This window comes from Amborella trichopoda, chromosome 4, assembly GCF_054954075.1.
Source record: "Amborella trichopoda isolate Santa Cruz 75 chromosome 4, AtrichopodaSantaCruz75HAP2 v2.0, whole genome shotgun sequence".
Classification (NCBI taxonomy): domain Eukaryota; kingdom Viridiplantae; phylum Streptophyta; class Magnoliopsida; order Amborellales; family Amborellaceae; genus Amborella; species Amborella trichopoda.
Genome location: NC_142339.1, coordinates 40,532,615 through 40,549,148, shown reverse-complemented (window position 1 = coordinate 40,549,148; position 16,534 = coordinate 40,532,615).

The window sequence follows — 16,534 nt, the reverse complement described above, 5'->3', positions numbered from 1 at the left end:
ATAGAAGTACAATTATTCCCATTAATTAAATATCAAATTAAATACCTTGGGGTGAGTCACGAAGCCAGAGAATTTTTTTGAAAATAAAAACTGCACCAAACGATCTTTTTTGAAAATGAAGGCCGCGCCAAACGATTTCACACAAATCCATCTGATCTCATTTTGGATTCCTCATCTGATCACAATGGAATTTTGTTGGATTGCAGGCAGTACGTTGTTTGAAGTTGAATTCCTATGCCATAATAGTAAGATTTAATTCATTTAGACATCGATTCAAACAAGCCGTTAAGTTATGTTAATGAAATAGTCAAAGTTATGGTTCCTTTGGCCCAATGCAGGTTACTTTATTGTTTGGGTGTATTTTGTCCTTCAGATATAATATCACTTACCTAGGAGTGATTTATATGGCTTGTGGATTTTGGTTCTAATGAAAAAAGTAAATATGTTTCAAACCACACTAATTATATATCTTGTTTTATTGTTATCTATCGATTAATTATATATAGGAAATTGTTTCATGTGGGCCGGACCGCATGACTACATATGCGGTCCAAAAAGTGTAAAGCATCCATCTTAAAGATGGATGCAAGTAGGTGTTCCATCTAAAATCAATGGAAACTAATGGTCCAAATGTTTTTTTATTAAAATCATTATTTCTAATTTTTTAAATTTATTTATTTATTTGTATTCGTGATCTCCATGTTAGAGATTCCATGTCGTTAAAAATTAACTCCAAAAATCCATCTCAAAAATAGATTTATTAAGAGGCCCGTATTTCTACATATGCAGGCTTGGCCGCATAGAAAGCGGGTCCATTATATATTCAGCGAAAAAGGAAGCTGTTTTATTTTTGTGACGAGTATCATTTTTTCTTCTAAGTTTGTCTTCTTGATTATTAACTTTTATTTCAAACAAATTCAAAGATAAATAATAATAATTATTTTTAAACACGAAAAAGAGTAATTATCCTCTCTTTCTTTCTCTCTCTCTCTCATCATCATGCAAATCACTATGTCATCAAGCCCCATCCTTATCTTCTACCTCTATATTTCTATGGTATTTAACCATATTAGTTTCAGTCCTCCTTACGTGTGACTCTCTGTCTCATGAACTCTATCCTAATCCTCTAAGTTTTAAAACTCTATAACCTATGGTAATTAAATATTGAATCACATCATCGATATTCATATGCTCATTTTCATAACATTAAGTATTAACCTTAATTAAAATTAACACACCCATTTTTTTTGGTTGTTAATGGCTCCTATCAATTTTGTTTCACAAGTATATGAAGAAGTTATTAGAGAATCAAACGAGCGTCATTGCAATTTAAGAGTTAAAATATTTTCTTTAAACATAATAAAGAAGTAAATCATGGTGAGTTAAGTATTATACAGTGCAATTTTTTGGTAATTTATAATATCCAAAATATATAATAAATCGTATTATTAATACAATAATACTATAATAGATATTATCGTAATGCTTCAAATAAGTGACATACTAGCAATACCACATAAGTGATATACTAGCAATACCACATAGATGTACTCCAATTTTATTTTGCAAATTCATGACAAAGTTCTGTGGAAATTTTATTAGATTTCGAAAATTGACTACAAAAATTAGTATTTGTTTTGTTGAACTTGTGGATGATCCAGTTTATTGAATTACCTATTTGATCAACGATTCCACATGGATCCAATTTTATATAATTTTTATTTTTAACTTTTGAATATTTTGACCCAAGAGAGGCATCGAATTGAGGATCGTTGATCTAGATTGGCATGTTGGAGGGTCGATTCAATACCCTAAACTTTTAGACCCTAAATCTAACATTTATTTATTGAAACAAAATATGTGGAAGTTGTTATTTTAAGGGAAAATTTCATATAGAACCCTAATTTCTCATATTATTTCATGGTACACCCTCTTTCTGTTTTTCTTTGGAACAGCACAATGAAATCTCTAAAGATTTCACAATATCCCATTATCTCTTATCTCCCTCTTTTATTGACTTTGATTACAAAAATTAACCCCTAAAAATCTTTTTATACCATTTAACCTAAAAACTTTTTTAATGGGTAGAAAGAGAAAAAGATGGTTAAAAAAGTTTTTGGGTTAAAATGATATAAAAATATTTATGGGGACTAATTTTTAAGGTCAAAAGTCAAGATAAAAGATGAGGAGGTGCGGTGAAATCTTTAAAGGTTTCTTTATGCCGCTTGAAAGAAAAACGGAACGAGGGTCTACCATGACATAATATGAGGAATTAAAGTTCTATATTAAAATTTGCTTTATTTTAATGTTCATTTCAAATATAAGAATGAGTTTGTCAGGGTGGATTAACTTGGTTGTGATACTCTGAGAATTTGTTGTAGAATTACCCTGGAATTTTGTGGAATTGCCAAAAAAAATGCTTATTAATCAAGTTTTGAATTGCTGAATATTGACCAAATACTGTCAATTTTTTAACATTAAAATAATAATAATAATATGCAATTTCATCTTGGACGAGTCCAAGAGGTGTGCTTCTTAAGGAGTAGTACGATAACTAGGGCTCCTTAGGTGGCAATGCCATCTTAAGCAAGTAGTTCCTTTCTCATATAATTTCTCATATACATTCTCAATCTAGAAAACACACATTAACATTGTGTAATACTTCCAATACAATGTTCAATAAGCCACAGGCTCAACTGAGTGGAGAACTTACCAAGGATTTTTTTTTAATTATTATTCATTTGAATTGGTTTTTCCTCTTCTTTTATGTTTTCACAAGCACAATAAAATCTCAAATTCCACATAAACCAAACAATAACAGATAATCAGAAATTTGAGCAATCTTAAGCAACCATATCAATCCCAAACTCTCAGAGGAAAAAAAGCAAAAAATAAATCCGTCTTTGAAGATTCAGAAACTGAAATATTCATGGAGTTAAAAAATGAACAGAAATACCTAGGATGCAAGCGATTGAAATAAGCTTCTAATTGTTCTATGAAATCAGGAGCAGAAACTTCTTCATGGCCACTTCCCACAAGCCTGTCAAAGAATTTTATAAAACCATGAAACCATAAAGCCTTATGAAAACCTAGCTTTTGCTTAGTATTTTTGCCCCTCTATAGCTAGGGTTGATTTAGCAGGTTTTCCTCACTTTTTGTAAATTAGGGTCTTGGAATAGGTTCAAAACAAGCGGGTGTCTTTAGGAACTTCATCTTTGGATTGCCCAAAGAGATGGACATGGAATTGATGATTTCAAATCTTACCCTGAAAGTTGCATAGGATTCTAGAATTTTGATTGTGAAGAATCTGAACCTCTCTTGCAGAGGGTTCCAGAGACTTGGTGAGAGCCTAATTGAGTTGCAAAGAGACTGAGGTGCCAAGAAAAGAGGCTGGTTGAGCTTTGGTGAGAGCCTAACGGAGTTGCATAGAGGCAGAGGTGCGAAGAAGAGAGGCGGGCAGCATTAGAAAAAAAGAATTTGGGGTGAAGCGTTTTTATAGCGCGAACGTCCATTACAAACTTCCTTCTTCTTCTTTTTTTAAGTTATATGGTTTTCCATAAAACTTTTTTTACGCGTAAAAGAGGGAATAACTACAGTACAAATAAGTTTTTTAAAAATCTTACTTTTTTTTATCAAATACAAAAGATGAACAGTAAGAAGTAAGTTTCCACTTCTCGTAAGCAACTTCCTGTTATCAAATACGCTCTAAAAGTTATGTTACCATTTGGTGGCACCATTTATTCAGTTCCACTAGCTGCTTCCTAACTTGACTTATAGAGAGAGGTCGTGCAATAATGATGAAATGAACCTACCATGCTAATGAAGTATTACTCGGCCTGTAATGTGAGTCCTAATGCCTACAATAAATAGTGTGCAATACTGAACAGCTGACCCATCAGTCCTAGCTTGTGTAGCCAATGAACATCGAACAAGTGCTTTGAGTACATATTCTTTTGCAAGCTGTTTCTATTTTTTATTTGCCCATTTTCATCGCTTAAAATATTTTTCTAATTTTTTATTTATTATTTGAATGAAATTTTAATTTTTATGATGGATAGTTGTATGTTTGATTAAAGATGTATTTCTTCCGCTTGCTAAAATACATTTCAATAAATGATGAGTTTTGCTTAATGTTGCATCTATAATCAAAGTAAGACACATTCCAAACTTCATAATAAGATACAATTTTGGTGTCGAAAAGGTTTAGAGCCCGAAATCTGTTTTATTTCTTGTTATAAAATTTTAAATTTCAAAAATGATTCAAATCAAGCAAATCTATGTATGCATTAAAGTCTTGAAAATGGACATCTCAAATAAGTTGTTACAAGATGTACTATATATATATATATATATATATATATATATATATATATATATATATATATATATATATATATATATATATATATATATATATATATATTTCAAATCCATTCATCTAAATGGTAAGATGTCTATTAGATAGTTTTCCAACGTCAAAATAGCATTTATTCTATGGATGTTTTAGGTGTACCTTAATTTTCCAATTTGAGATTTCATCCTTATATAAATTTTTTCCTTCAATAAAACTTTATAATATATTGTAAAATTTTATAATATATTGTAATGCTACAATGGCAATTATGGAAATTTCTATATAACAAATCTTATTGAATACAATAATATTTATTATTTGTAGTTTTTATAAAATTAGAATATTGTAACACATTAATATTATTAACAATGTTAAGAGTATAACTAAATATTGAAATTAATATTAAAATAATTAGAATCAAAATGAAATATATAACATATAAATAATTTATATATTGGCAAAACACTTTAAACATAATAATTACATCATCAGATACAATTATAACTCTACAACTATCATGACATAATAGTAAACTAATTTGTAGTTTATTTCTATCTATATATTTTACGCTAAATTACTATTCATTGTTGATTTAATGGTGATTATAATATAATAATATCATTTCAGTTGTGACTTAATTTGCTGTTATCAAAATTTCACATATTACTTAAAAGCGAAATAAACCATTTATATTGACAAATTACTAAAAACAGAATATTATTAGCATCAACAAATATAGTTCTAACAATATAATAAAAAATATGCCCCCTTTTTCTAAAATTTTATTCTCGATTCAATTTACTTTATTTTATCTTTTTTTGTCTATTTACTGGAGTGATTCTCTTTTATACAAATTACATGTAGTGTTATCACAAAATAATTAAATAAGACAAAAATTATATAGGCAATCAACCTTAGACCATTAAAATAAGACGTACTTCAAAAATCCATCCAAAAAAGTTATTTGGATACTAGAAAACTCTGAAATTGACCATCTTGACTTTGAGATTTGTGGATATGAGGAAAAAAAGAAAAAAAAATCGACTCATAAAAACAATTTATCTTATAACACATTATTCAGATAGTCTACTTTAAAAAATTTATAGATTTTGTCAATTTTCACTACTTTTAGAGCTTTAAATTTGTTAATTAGGGATGACAATAGATTTTCATGCTCTAGCAAGGCTTTTCGGCAAATGAGATTGTATCTTTTGACATAATTTTGAGATGTATCTTACTTTGATTGTTTAATGTGGATGCTTTATATAAATCGCACCTATTAAATGAGGGGAAATATCCTCAGACCCCCTATTTGTGGTTTTCATATCTCAATAGATGCAAAAATTTAAAATATATCTTCAAATCCCCTGACTAACTTGACCCACTTTTAACTAATTTTTTAGTCCTAACAAGTATAAAAGACATATTTATTTTAAACCATTCCTCTCTTTACATGATGGATTCCCCCCAAATTTCTCTCTATCTAACATTCACCCTCTTTGTCTCTCTAATGGGAGAGAAAGTGGGAAAATAGGTAGAGAGAGATTGAGGGAAAAATAATGTGAAGAGATATAAATGATGTGTTTAAAAAGACTATGTCTTTCTTATATTTGTTTGAAAAAAAAAAAAGGTTTAAAGGAGATAAAGTTAGCTTAGAGGGTTAAAAAATATAAAATTTAGAATTTTTATAATTTTGAAATCTTAGGTCTATTGAGATATAACACTTAAAAATAAAGAGTATAGAGATATTTTCCCATTAAATAATCATCACTTAGTCGCCCAAAAAGAGTAAGTAAAAACATATTGTTATAATCTCTCATCAATTATAATATATATATATATATATATATTAGTAACTAGAAGTTTTCCTTAAATGAATGAATAATTATAGCCAAAAGTTATTTTGAGCTCATAAAGATGTTTTATAATCAAATATTTTGATGCAATAAATTTTAAATTCACTATTAGTGTGTTGTATTTTAGAATAACTTTTTTTTAAAAAAAAAGAAAAAAATGTGAACCATGTGGAAGATTAAAAGGCTATTTCTCCTCTCTCTCCTTGTTAAGATGTGCATTGTCATTTAATGTTGTGAACATAAGACAATTATTAATATATAATTTTATAGTAATATTGTTTTTCATATTTCTAAATAACTTTTTTTTTAAGTTTTTCTTAAAAACATAAGTTGCACCATACAAAAGATAAATGGACTTTTACCTCTTTTCCTGATTAATATGTGCATGCTCATTTAAATAAATGTTTTATATGATGAATGTTTTGAAACTTGATATTAATAAACGTCATAACGTAGATAGAGTTTTCCATTTTTTTGGCCTACTTTTTATAAATAATAAAGTTCATAAATTTGTCTCTTAATAGTCCTAAGTTTTTGTCTTCATTGATATTTTTAACCATACAATAAGATTTTTGCGTAAAACAAATCTATACATCAATTGAAACATTTGTGACTAAATTAAATATATTCATCAATAATTAACATATGATTATAACTAATATAATATTGAATGTATAAATATTATTAAGAACATTCATGATATAATTACAAAATTGCAATTATTATATTATTATGCAAATAATGAGAAACATAGCTAAATAGTATAGGCGTATTGTTATCATATAATTATACTTGTAGGATGTGGATTCTATAAAGTTGGAACACTAAACAATCAAATTGATATGCACTTTCAAACTTTGTCATGGGGATACAATTTTGGTGTTGAAAATTCTAGGACAGTGTGAGATCTATTTTTATCTCTAATTGTAAAATTTTAAATTTTAAAAATCGTTCATATCAAGCAAATATATAAATGTATAAAGATATTGAAAATGGATACAAAATGTAATATTTTTAGGACTTGAAATCTATTTTTTTCTCTATATCTATACATCTTGAAAATTGAGATAATCAATTGGATGTTTTCTAACATCAAAGTGACTTTTTTCAACGAATTTTAAGATATGCACCTTAATTCTACATTTTAAGTTGTCAAATTATATATAAACTTTTATATTGTGCATTTAAATATTATTATTATCCGTCATATATATTTTATTATTATTATATATATATATATATATATATATATATATATATATATATATATATAAACATATTTTAATTATGGGTGCGGTTTGTATAGAGCCGAGGCTCTAAATAATCAACTTAGAGACCACCTTCATATAGTATCGAGAAATGTGGTTTCAATATTGGAAATCTTTATGATAGTCTTCAAATATAGTTTTATTTTTAATTATAAAATTTAAATATTAAAAAATAGTGTAAATCGAACCAATCTAATAACACTTGAAAATTGATGGTCCAAAATACGCTACAAGATTCACAATTTCCAAAACTTTAAATCCATTTTTTTCTCATGTCCTTGCATCTTGATGTCGAAATGATTAATTTGAGGATACTTAGATATCAAAACAACCTCTTCTAATAAAATTTTTGAGGTAGGCTCTAATTTTATTGTCTAGAGCCTCAGCTCTTATATAAACTTTTCCCTTTGATTATGTTTTTTTTGTAATTAAAATAATATAATAAAAAAATTACTATAATAATGTTAATTGCAGTTTCAATTTTTAATTATGATAATTATACATTATTGTTTAAATTTTAATTACTGATATGTTGTGGTAATATTTGACTATTATATGAAATCTTTTATAATTATTCTACTTATAAAATTTAATTCATCAATAATACTTTAAGTTATTATAAATCATTATTTTAATTATCATATTAATCATAATCATAACTATTATAATATAAGAAAACCATAATAGCTATGAATACTAAAAATAATGTGAATAAATAATTATAATATTACAATATATATTATAAAATGAAAAATGTATCAGTATCCCATTTAAATATTAGACCATTTAAATATTTCGAATATGTTATTCTCATATAAGTTTAATAATCTAATTATACTAATTATAATACTTTTAGTTATTATAAATTATTATTTTAATTATAATATTAATCGTAATCATAACTATTATAATATAAGAAAATCATAATAGATATGAATACTAAAAACAATATGAATAAATAATTATAATATTACAATACATATTATAAAATAAAACATGGAATAATATTCCATTTAAATATTACACCTTTTAAATATTGCTAATATGTTATTCTCATATAAGTTTAATTTTTTAATTACATATTAATATTATATTTTATAGAATTAGTATCCTATTTAAATATTACTAGTATGTTATTCTTATATAAGTGTAATTATCTAATTCTATATTAATAACAATAAATTTTGAATAATATAATCATATATATAATTTCATTACAAATTTATGTAATATTTAATAATTTATTCATGAGTACGGCTTAAAGTTTTAGTTATAATAATCATAATCAATTTATCCAAAAAAATTATAATAATAACTATATGCTCACATGGCATTAAGAGAGAGGCATGGTCATATTTTTCATTAATTATATTATTTTTTGTAATATTTTTATACTAATATCACATTATTTAAACCTTTAAAAGAGATATGCGAAACAAATGCATCTTACTAATTATTCGTTCAACAAGTATCTCTCTTAATGCAACAAGTATCTTCTCTATGGTCGATTTTGCCCACTTAATTTGTAATTTAATCTATATTGGTCCTTTTATCTCTCTTTATCTTTATAATAAATTATTATCTATGTGCAATTTATTATGTAAATTCAAACAGGTATTGAGGATATGATCATTCTTATAAGTTATCATAGCATGAGTAAATTATTGTGATTATTATAATATACATTCACATAGCAATGACAATATCCATGTAAAAAATTAAAAGCATATATAATAAATATAGTATATCATGATAATGTGGTATCTATACTACATTATTAAGGTAGTCACGTGTACCAAAAATAATAATGTATCATGTATATATAGATAAAATATATATATATCTTAGAAATAAGGGAAGTTTAAGATAATTTTTTTAATTAGATAAATCAAATTTGATTTTTAGGATTAGAGAAATGAGATAAAAGAGAGTCAAAGTCTTTTTTTTTTTTTGTAATTCAGTGGGGAAGACATGCTTGTACCCATTTTTTCAAATAGTTTAGGAGTTACCCATTTTTTCATATAGTGTAGGAGTTATATTTTGAAGGGGTTAGTGGATTGCTATAAGTGGGAATGAAAACCACAATGTAGTGATTAGGGTGTGGGGAGTGCTTCCACCACAACTCTATTCCCTTTCTCAAGTCAAAATCATATCGGTATAACAAACTATAGAGTTTATGTTCTAAAACATCTTAAAATTTTGGTAAAAAGTTTAGAAGGTAATTTTTATCTTAAATAATGTTTTTTTTTTCTAATCTAACTAAATTAATGAGTTCATAAATCTAAAAGATAGGGAGAGAGAGAGAGAAGGGGCTTGATATGGGGTATAGAGAGAGAGAAGGTGTAAGACAAAGGGATTAGGGAGAGAGAGAATGGGGGATCAGGGGAGAGAGAGAATGAGAGGGGGGTGCATGGAGGGAAAGGGAGAGGGTTTTTTTTTTCTTTTTTTAGGGATTATATATTTTCCATGTAAAGTATTCATATAAAACACCACCAGGTTCGTGCAACATGTGTCATTCAAGAATAGCTACGCAACTTTGAGTTTTGGATATAGGCCGAATGATATGGAAATAAAAAAGTTTTATTCTTTTAGTTTATGTTATTTAGGTTATATACTCTTTTGGGTGAAAATGTTTTCAATAGTAGTTTTATTTCCTGATAATAAATGTCAGTTTTGCTAAAGTAAATGGTACAATTAAAAAAAATTGTAAAGCTTTTTACAAAAGAAAAGACACAATTTACTCCCTGAAGCGCACATCAAATGTTGGATCTTCCTCATTTTCCTATTCTCCTTACTAAACTCAAGAAACTTTTGTTATTCGTTATTTGGACCTTCCTCATTTTCCCATTTTCTACAGGCTCCATGTTCCTTCTAGTAAAAACCAAATAATCCTTACCAAATATAAAATTTATTAGATTTTTTTTTAAAAAAGTAACATATAATATACTCTAATGAGAGCACATCAAATGTTAATGTATCACATTAAATGATATAGAGGATATTGGGTCCCATGTCTCACCATTTTCTTTTAAGTCCTTTCAAAAGGAATAATAGTCCTTTTAGTTTGGAAATTTTGTTAGTTCAAATTAATTAAGTTTAACTTTCACTAAAAATTTATATATCACATAAAAACATAAATTTTCCATAAGAACTAAAATGAGAATTTATTTTTATTGTAGTTTTGAATGCAAAAATATTTACTTAAAAGCTGAGACACCAAAATTTGTGGTATTAATATAAAATATAATTATAGCTTAAGGCCAAAATAGTTCTCAAAACTATAGATTTAATTTTGATAATGACAATTTTGTATAATCATTGTTTACGAGTGAAAAGCTTTTTTACTTTGGCATTGTTCATGGCTTTTTTAACTTTGGCATTTTATTAGTTCAATTAATTAAGTAATTTTCAATATTACTTAAAAATTCTATATCATATAAAAATAAATTTTATTGATGAAATTTAAAGTGAGAATTCATTCCTATTGTAATTTTGAAAATTATAACGTTACTTAGACATGTATGGCACATTGAAATTTGTTGTATTAATAAAAACCGATATTCCATCTTGAGTTAAAAAATAGTTCTCAAATTTATAAATTTAATTTCATTCATGAAAACTTACTTTTTTAAAATAACATTATTAAAGTCACGAACAAGACTTTTTGAAATCAAATTTTTCAAGAGGCAATACACATTATAATTTGTAATTTATAATTTTTATTAATAAAGCTCTATTTTCAATTTCAATAAAAATAAAATTTCTATATCACACAAAAAATGGCATATTGTGCAAATCATTTCCCTAATTTTAGCAGAATTTGGAATGTGATTTTTTTAAAATATGTAGTATTAAATCAATTTTAATTTAACGTCATACTTATAAATAAAAATTTTAACAATTATTTGTGATTCACATTATAAATTTTTTAGTTTTAACAATTAATTTGTGATTAACATTATAATCGTAGTTAAAATTTAATATTAAGCGTATTTACAAAAACAGGAATAAGATACTCTATTCAATTCATTTTTTTATCAATTATTGTTTTAAAAATTCAAATTTTCACACAAAAAGTGATTGCTATTAGAATTTATAATTTATTTTTATTCAAAATATTTTTTTCAAAATCAACTCTAGGGTATGATTTGGTAAATTATATTTTAATTTGCGATTATTTTTAATCGAACTGAATATATAGAATCATTCATGATCAAAGTAGGAGGTGAGCCGAAATTCAAATTAACAAGTAGTATGTACTAAAACAAGGGTGCAGTTTGTATAGAGCCTAGGCTCTAAACAATCAAATTAGAGCCTACCTTTAAATAATGTCGAGAAATGTGGTTTCAACTCTAGAAATATTTGTAATAGCCTTAAAATATATTTTTATCTTTATTTATAAAGTTTAAAGCTTCAAAAATGGTGTCGATCGATAGATCTATGAAAACTTGAAAATATTGAAATTGACGGTCAAAAAATGCATTACAAAATATATTATTTCGAAAACTTAAAATCAAACATATCTATGCATCTTGATGTCGAGATGATCAATTTGATGACTTTTGAGCATCAAAACAATCTCATCTAGCAAAATTTTTGAGGTGGGCTTGAATGTGAATTTTTAGAGCCTCAGCTCCATATAAACTTTTCCCTTTCAACATAGACCTAATATATTATAGTTCATAGAATGATAGAACTTCTCACAAGTCTATTAATGTCATATGACTTTGAACCTGAAATTGTTTGTTATTTTACTAACTGCAAATACTTGATTATATTGATTTTCATTGTCATATTAAAATAAAATATTCTTTATGTGTAAACTTAAATTTACTTTGATCTAAACAAACTAATACTCCTATCAGTTAAGTTTCAACTATATATGAATATATGTCTGATATAAGCACATGTCGTGTGTATAGAGAAAGAGAGAGATTAGGTTAGTAATACTACCTCTTGAGAGTTTATCGGCTTTTATTATAAAATAATTTGACCTCCTAGGATCGGCTAAGAGAGAGAGAGAGAGAAAGCGAGAGAGAGTGGAAGTATAGGTTTTAAAGAGGAAAAATAAAGAAAACAAGGGCTTAGAGAGAGAATTAAATTGTGCTCTTTTTACAGAGAGCGTGTGTGTCTAAGATAGACATAGAGGTAAGAATTTGGGTATGGATTTTAATTAAAAAACAAACGTACAATATAGTCTAGCTAGACCACAATAACGAACTTTTATTTTTCAACTTTTAGATAATCCAATACACATGCATTTTTTAACTTTATAATGAAACAATATATCCAGTTTACATAAATTATACATTCATGTTAATATCTTTAAAATAGATGTCACAAGTGGCACCACAAAAATGTCTCATATCAACTGCTCTAACCAGTGGTTTACTTAAGATTAATAAAAACATGTGGGGTTTAGGTAGGGGATAGAATGGGTACCAATAGTTTATTGAAATCGGTTCGATCATAGCCGATCGCCAATCTAGATTGACAATTTTCGATTTAGATTGGAGGGTTTAAGGCACTACTTTTGGGAGTTGCCACCAATCGTTGATGAGCATCTAATGGCGTTGACGATCCTTGTTTTCGATGATAAACGAGATTTCGTAGGTGCGCTAAACATCGATGAAGAGAACGATGGGTTCCAAAGAGAATCAATAAGTGAAGTTATAATTCGACCATTATTTTTATTAATTTTGCTAGATTTGACAAATCTTAATTTAGTTTCATTAATTTTTGCAATTTTTTGTTTTACTACAAACTATTTAAAAAAAAAAATAGCATTTATAATTTGAGTTAAAAATTAGTGCATTGAAAAATATATATATATATATATATATATATATATATATATATATATATATATATATATATATATATATATATATATATATATATATATATATATATATAAAGTATATTTACAACTTATAAATATATTTAAATAGTTCGTATAAGTCATAAATTGTAATACATAAATATATATAACATTTAAATATATAAGTTCTAAATATATTTCTATAACTTACTCATATTTATTATTTATAAGTTATAACCAATGATCCTAACGAACTCTTAAAAAATTGATTAATAAATCTAATTGAGTCTTAAGAAACATAACATTAATTACATACAAATCTACAACATACTACACAATTAAAGCCTAGAGGCCCGCATCAATGTGTAATGTACATGTCTCTTTATGTCTCTTTATACTCTATAGTGACTATAATGACAATATATCTATACTCATGCTAACTTTTCTAAAATAAATTTGGCCTGTTAAGTAAATAGTACAATATAGTACCAATAAAAAAAGGACATATTATACTGTTCTAAGGTAGATTTAAGACAACATTAGAACTTCTATTTTTCAACTTCTAACGAACATACCTATTTAAACTCTATAATACTATCAGAATTAAAGAACTTCCATTTTTCAACTTCTAACGACCATACCTATTTAAACTCTATAATGAAACCATATATCAAGTTTAAATAAATGGGAAAGGTTTCTATACTTCCCCTAAAACGTAAAAGACCTATGCTTTCCCTACCATCCAACCATCCAATTTTGATCAAGAGAGTCACGCACCGTTTGATCTTAGATTTGATGTCTCAAAGTATTTTATTTTTAGTTTTTTTATATACAAATTGTATAAATATGAAATTTTGTAAGTGCCATATTCTCATTGGGGCACAGCTATAAAAAATATTAAAAATAACTTTTCGATAAAATATAATGACCAAAATACCCCTTAAAGTTTTAAGGGGTATTTTGGTCATTTTATTTTTTTGGAAATAGTTTTTTATATTTTTCACTAATACGAGTTTAATAAAGGATTGGACGTCCAAAATTTGTTGTCAAAATAGTTCATTAAAAAAAATTAAAAATAAAATAGTATAGAGACATGACATTCTGATTGGGGCAATCTTAACCCTCCACTCAAAATGGATGGTTGGATAAGGGGAAGTATATAAGTTTTATGCTGTTGGAGAAGCATAAAGAGCTCGTCCTAAATAAATTAGGGAAAATGACCTCTAACCCTTTCTCCGAAATTTCCATCCCTATTGGCCCCTTGGTATAACCAAAATCCCTTGTACCTTTTCAAGTTTAAAACTTTTAAAACTTTGAGAACATTAGACCCCTAATTATGTTTGTGATGTTATCTTTACAAATTTGATCACAAAATGCCAAACCCACACATTAGTCATCCTTTTGCTTTTTTTTTTTTTGTAGCGATATACAAAATTTATTGATGATAATGATAATAATAATAATTATAATAATAACAACAATAATATATTAATTGTTAAATAATTCATCTCTTATATGTATTTTGAGAAATTTTTTAATGAAATAAATAAATGAATGGTAATAATCCATTAACAATAGTAATAAAGATCTTGATTAATCATTTTTCAAGTTCAAAAGATATTGATGCAATTGTAAAATAAGTCAATATTAAAAAAAAAATCATTTTCTTTTCATGTCTAAATTTATAGATTGGAGTCTACAAAAGTAATATTTGTTTTAGGCAACTGAAGACAAAGGAAAGGAAGTTGACTAATGGAAGGGTTTGACATTTTGTAAAATAAAAACATCACATTAGTAAAAAGAACAAAAAAAATTATAATTAGGGGGCTAACAGTTCCAAAGTTTTAAACTTGAAGGGGTACAAGGGATTTTGGTGAACTCAATGGGCTAATAGGGATGGAAATTTTGGGAAGCGGGATAGATGTCATTTTCCCAATAAATTATACATTCATGTTTACTTTTTTTAAAATAAATTTTACACAAGTTGAATAGGTAACACTACAAAGTATCATCACAAAAATGATACATTGTATTGCTCTAATACCTCTTTAAAAAGAATTGATACAAGTTCGCAAGCTAACACAACATAGTTCCACCTTAAAAATAGCACATTGCACTGTTCTAAATAGTAATTTATTTAAGATTAATATAAAAACCTACATTTTTATAAAAATCATAGTAAATAGATTATCGATATATTGTTGGATGACTACTTCATGTATGTAGGATGATTACAAGTTACTTTGAAAACTTGAACTTTTCCCCTTTTTAAAAGAAGAAGTGAGCTTTTTGATGAAGTTGTAGTTCTTACTGTAGCCGTTCCTGTCCGTCAAACATTGAAATACTACAGTATTTAGGGAAGATATTTTTGTAGACCAGCCAAAGCATTTTCATGTATAGAAATAAATTTTTAATAACGACGAATCAACAAATCAACGTAAATTTAAGTAAATCTCCTCTTGATATTAGGTTTTCTTCAACTTTTGAAGTAATTGATTTACAATTATCGTAAACTTTACGTGTCCCAGTGTATATTTGTCATTTCGTTATCATGTTTATCTACTCTTTTTTTTCTATATTTCATTATATCACGGGTATTTAAATATTTGAGTAATTAGGGTGAATTTTTAATCTCTCTTAAGCTAAGTTTTATTTTCAAAATCCGTTTTTTATAGTTTTCAAGAACTATCATCGTTAAGTTTCTCTTTATAATTAAATATTTTAATTTCATTAAACAATTGTTTGTGGATTTTCAAGATTCTTAAAATTGTTTATTGTATTTTAAATATATTTATTAATAAAATTCTAGTTGTTCCAAACCAACATACCAATTTTCAATCTATAAATTTTATATTCCAAAAAGTATCTATGACCAATTTATTTATTTTATTACATTTTTGCAAAGGTTTTAAGTTAATTACATTAACATGAAATGAATTTTATTTATTGTTATAGTTTTTTAATAATTTAAAAAGAAAACCAGCTTTATTTATTTTTTAAATATTTTAAATTTAAAGTATCACAAATAAAGCATGTATTTACTAGAAAAGCGGAAGATCAGTTTTAGATATCTTACATTTGCAGATGTTGGATTTTGTATGTTTCAAATTTTCGTTAATGACATGTTCATTTTTATAAAAGTTTATGAAATATAAATAGTGACATTATTTTAAACAAATTTTCTATATTCTAAAATTTGTTTATGATCATTTTACAATTTTATCACGACAACTTT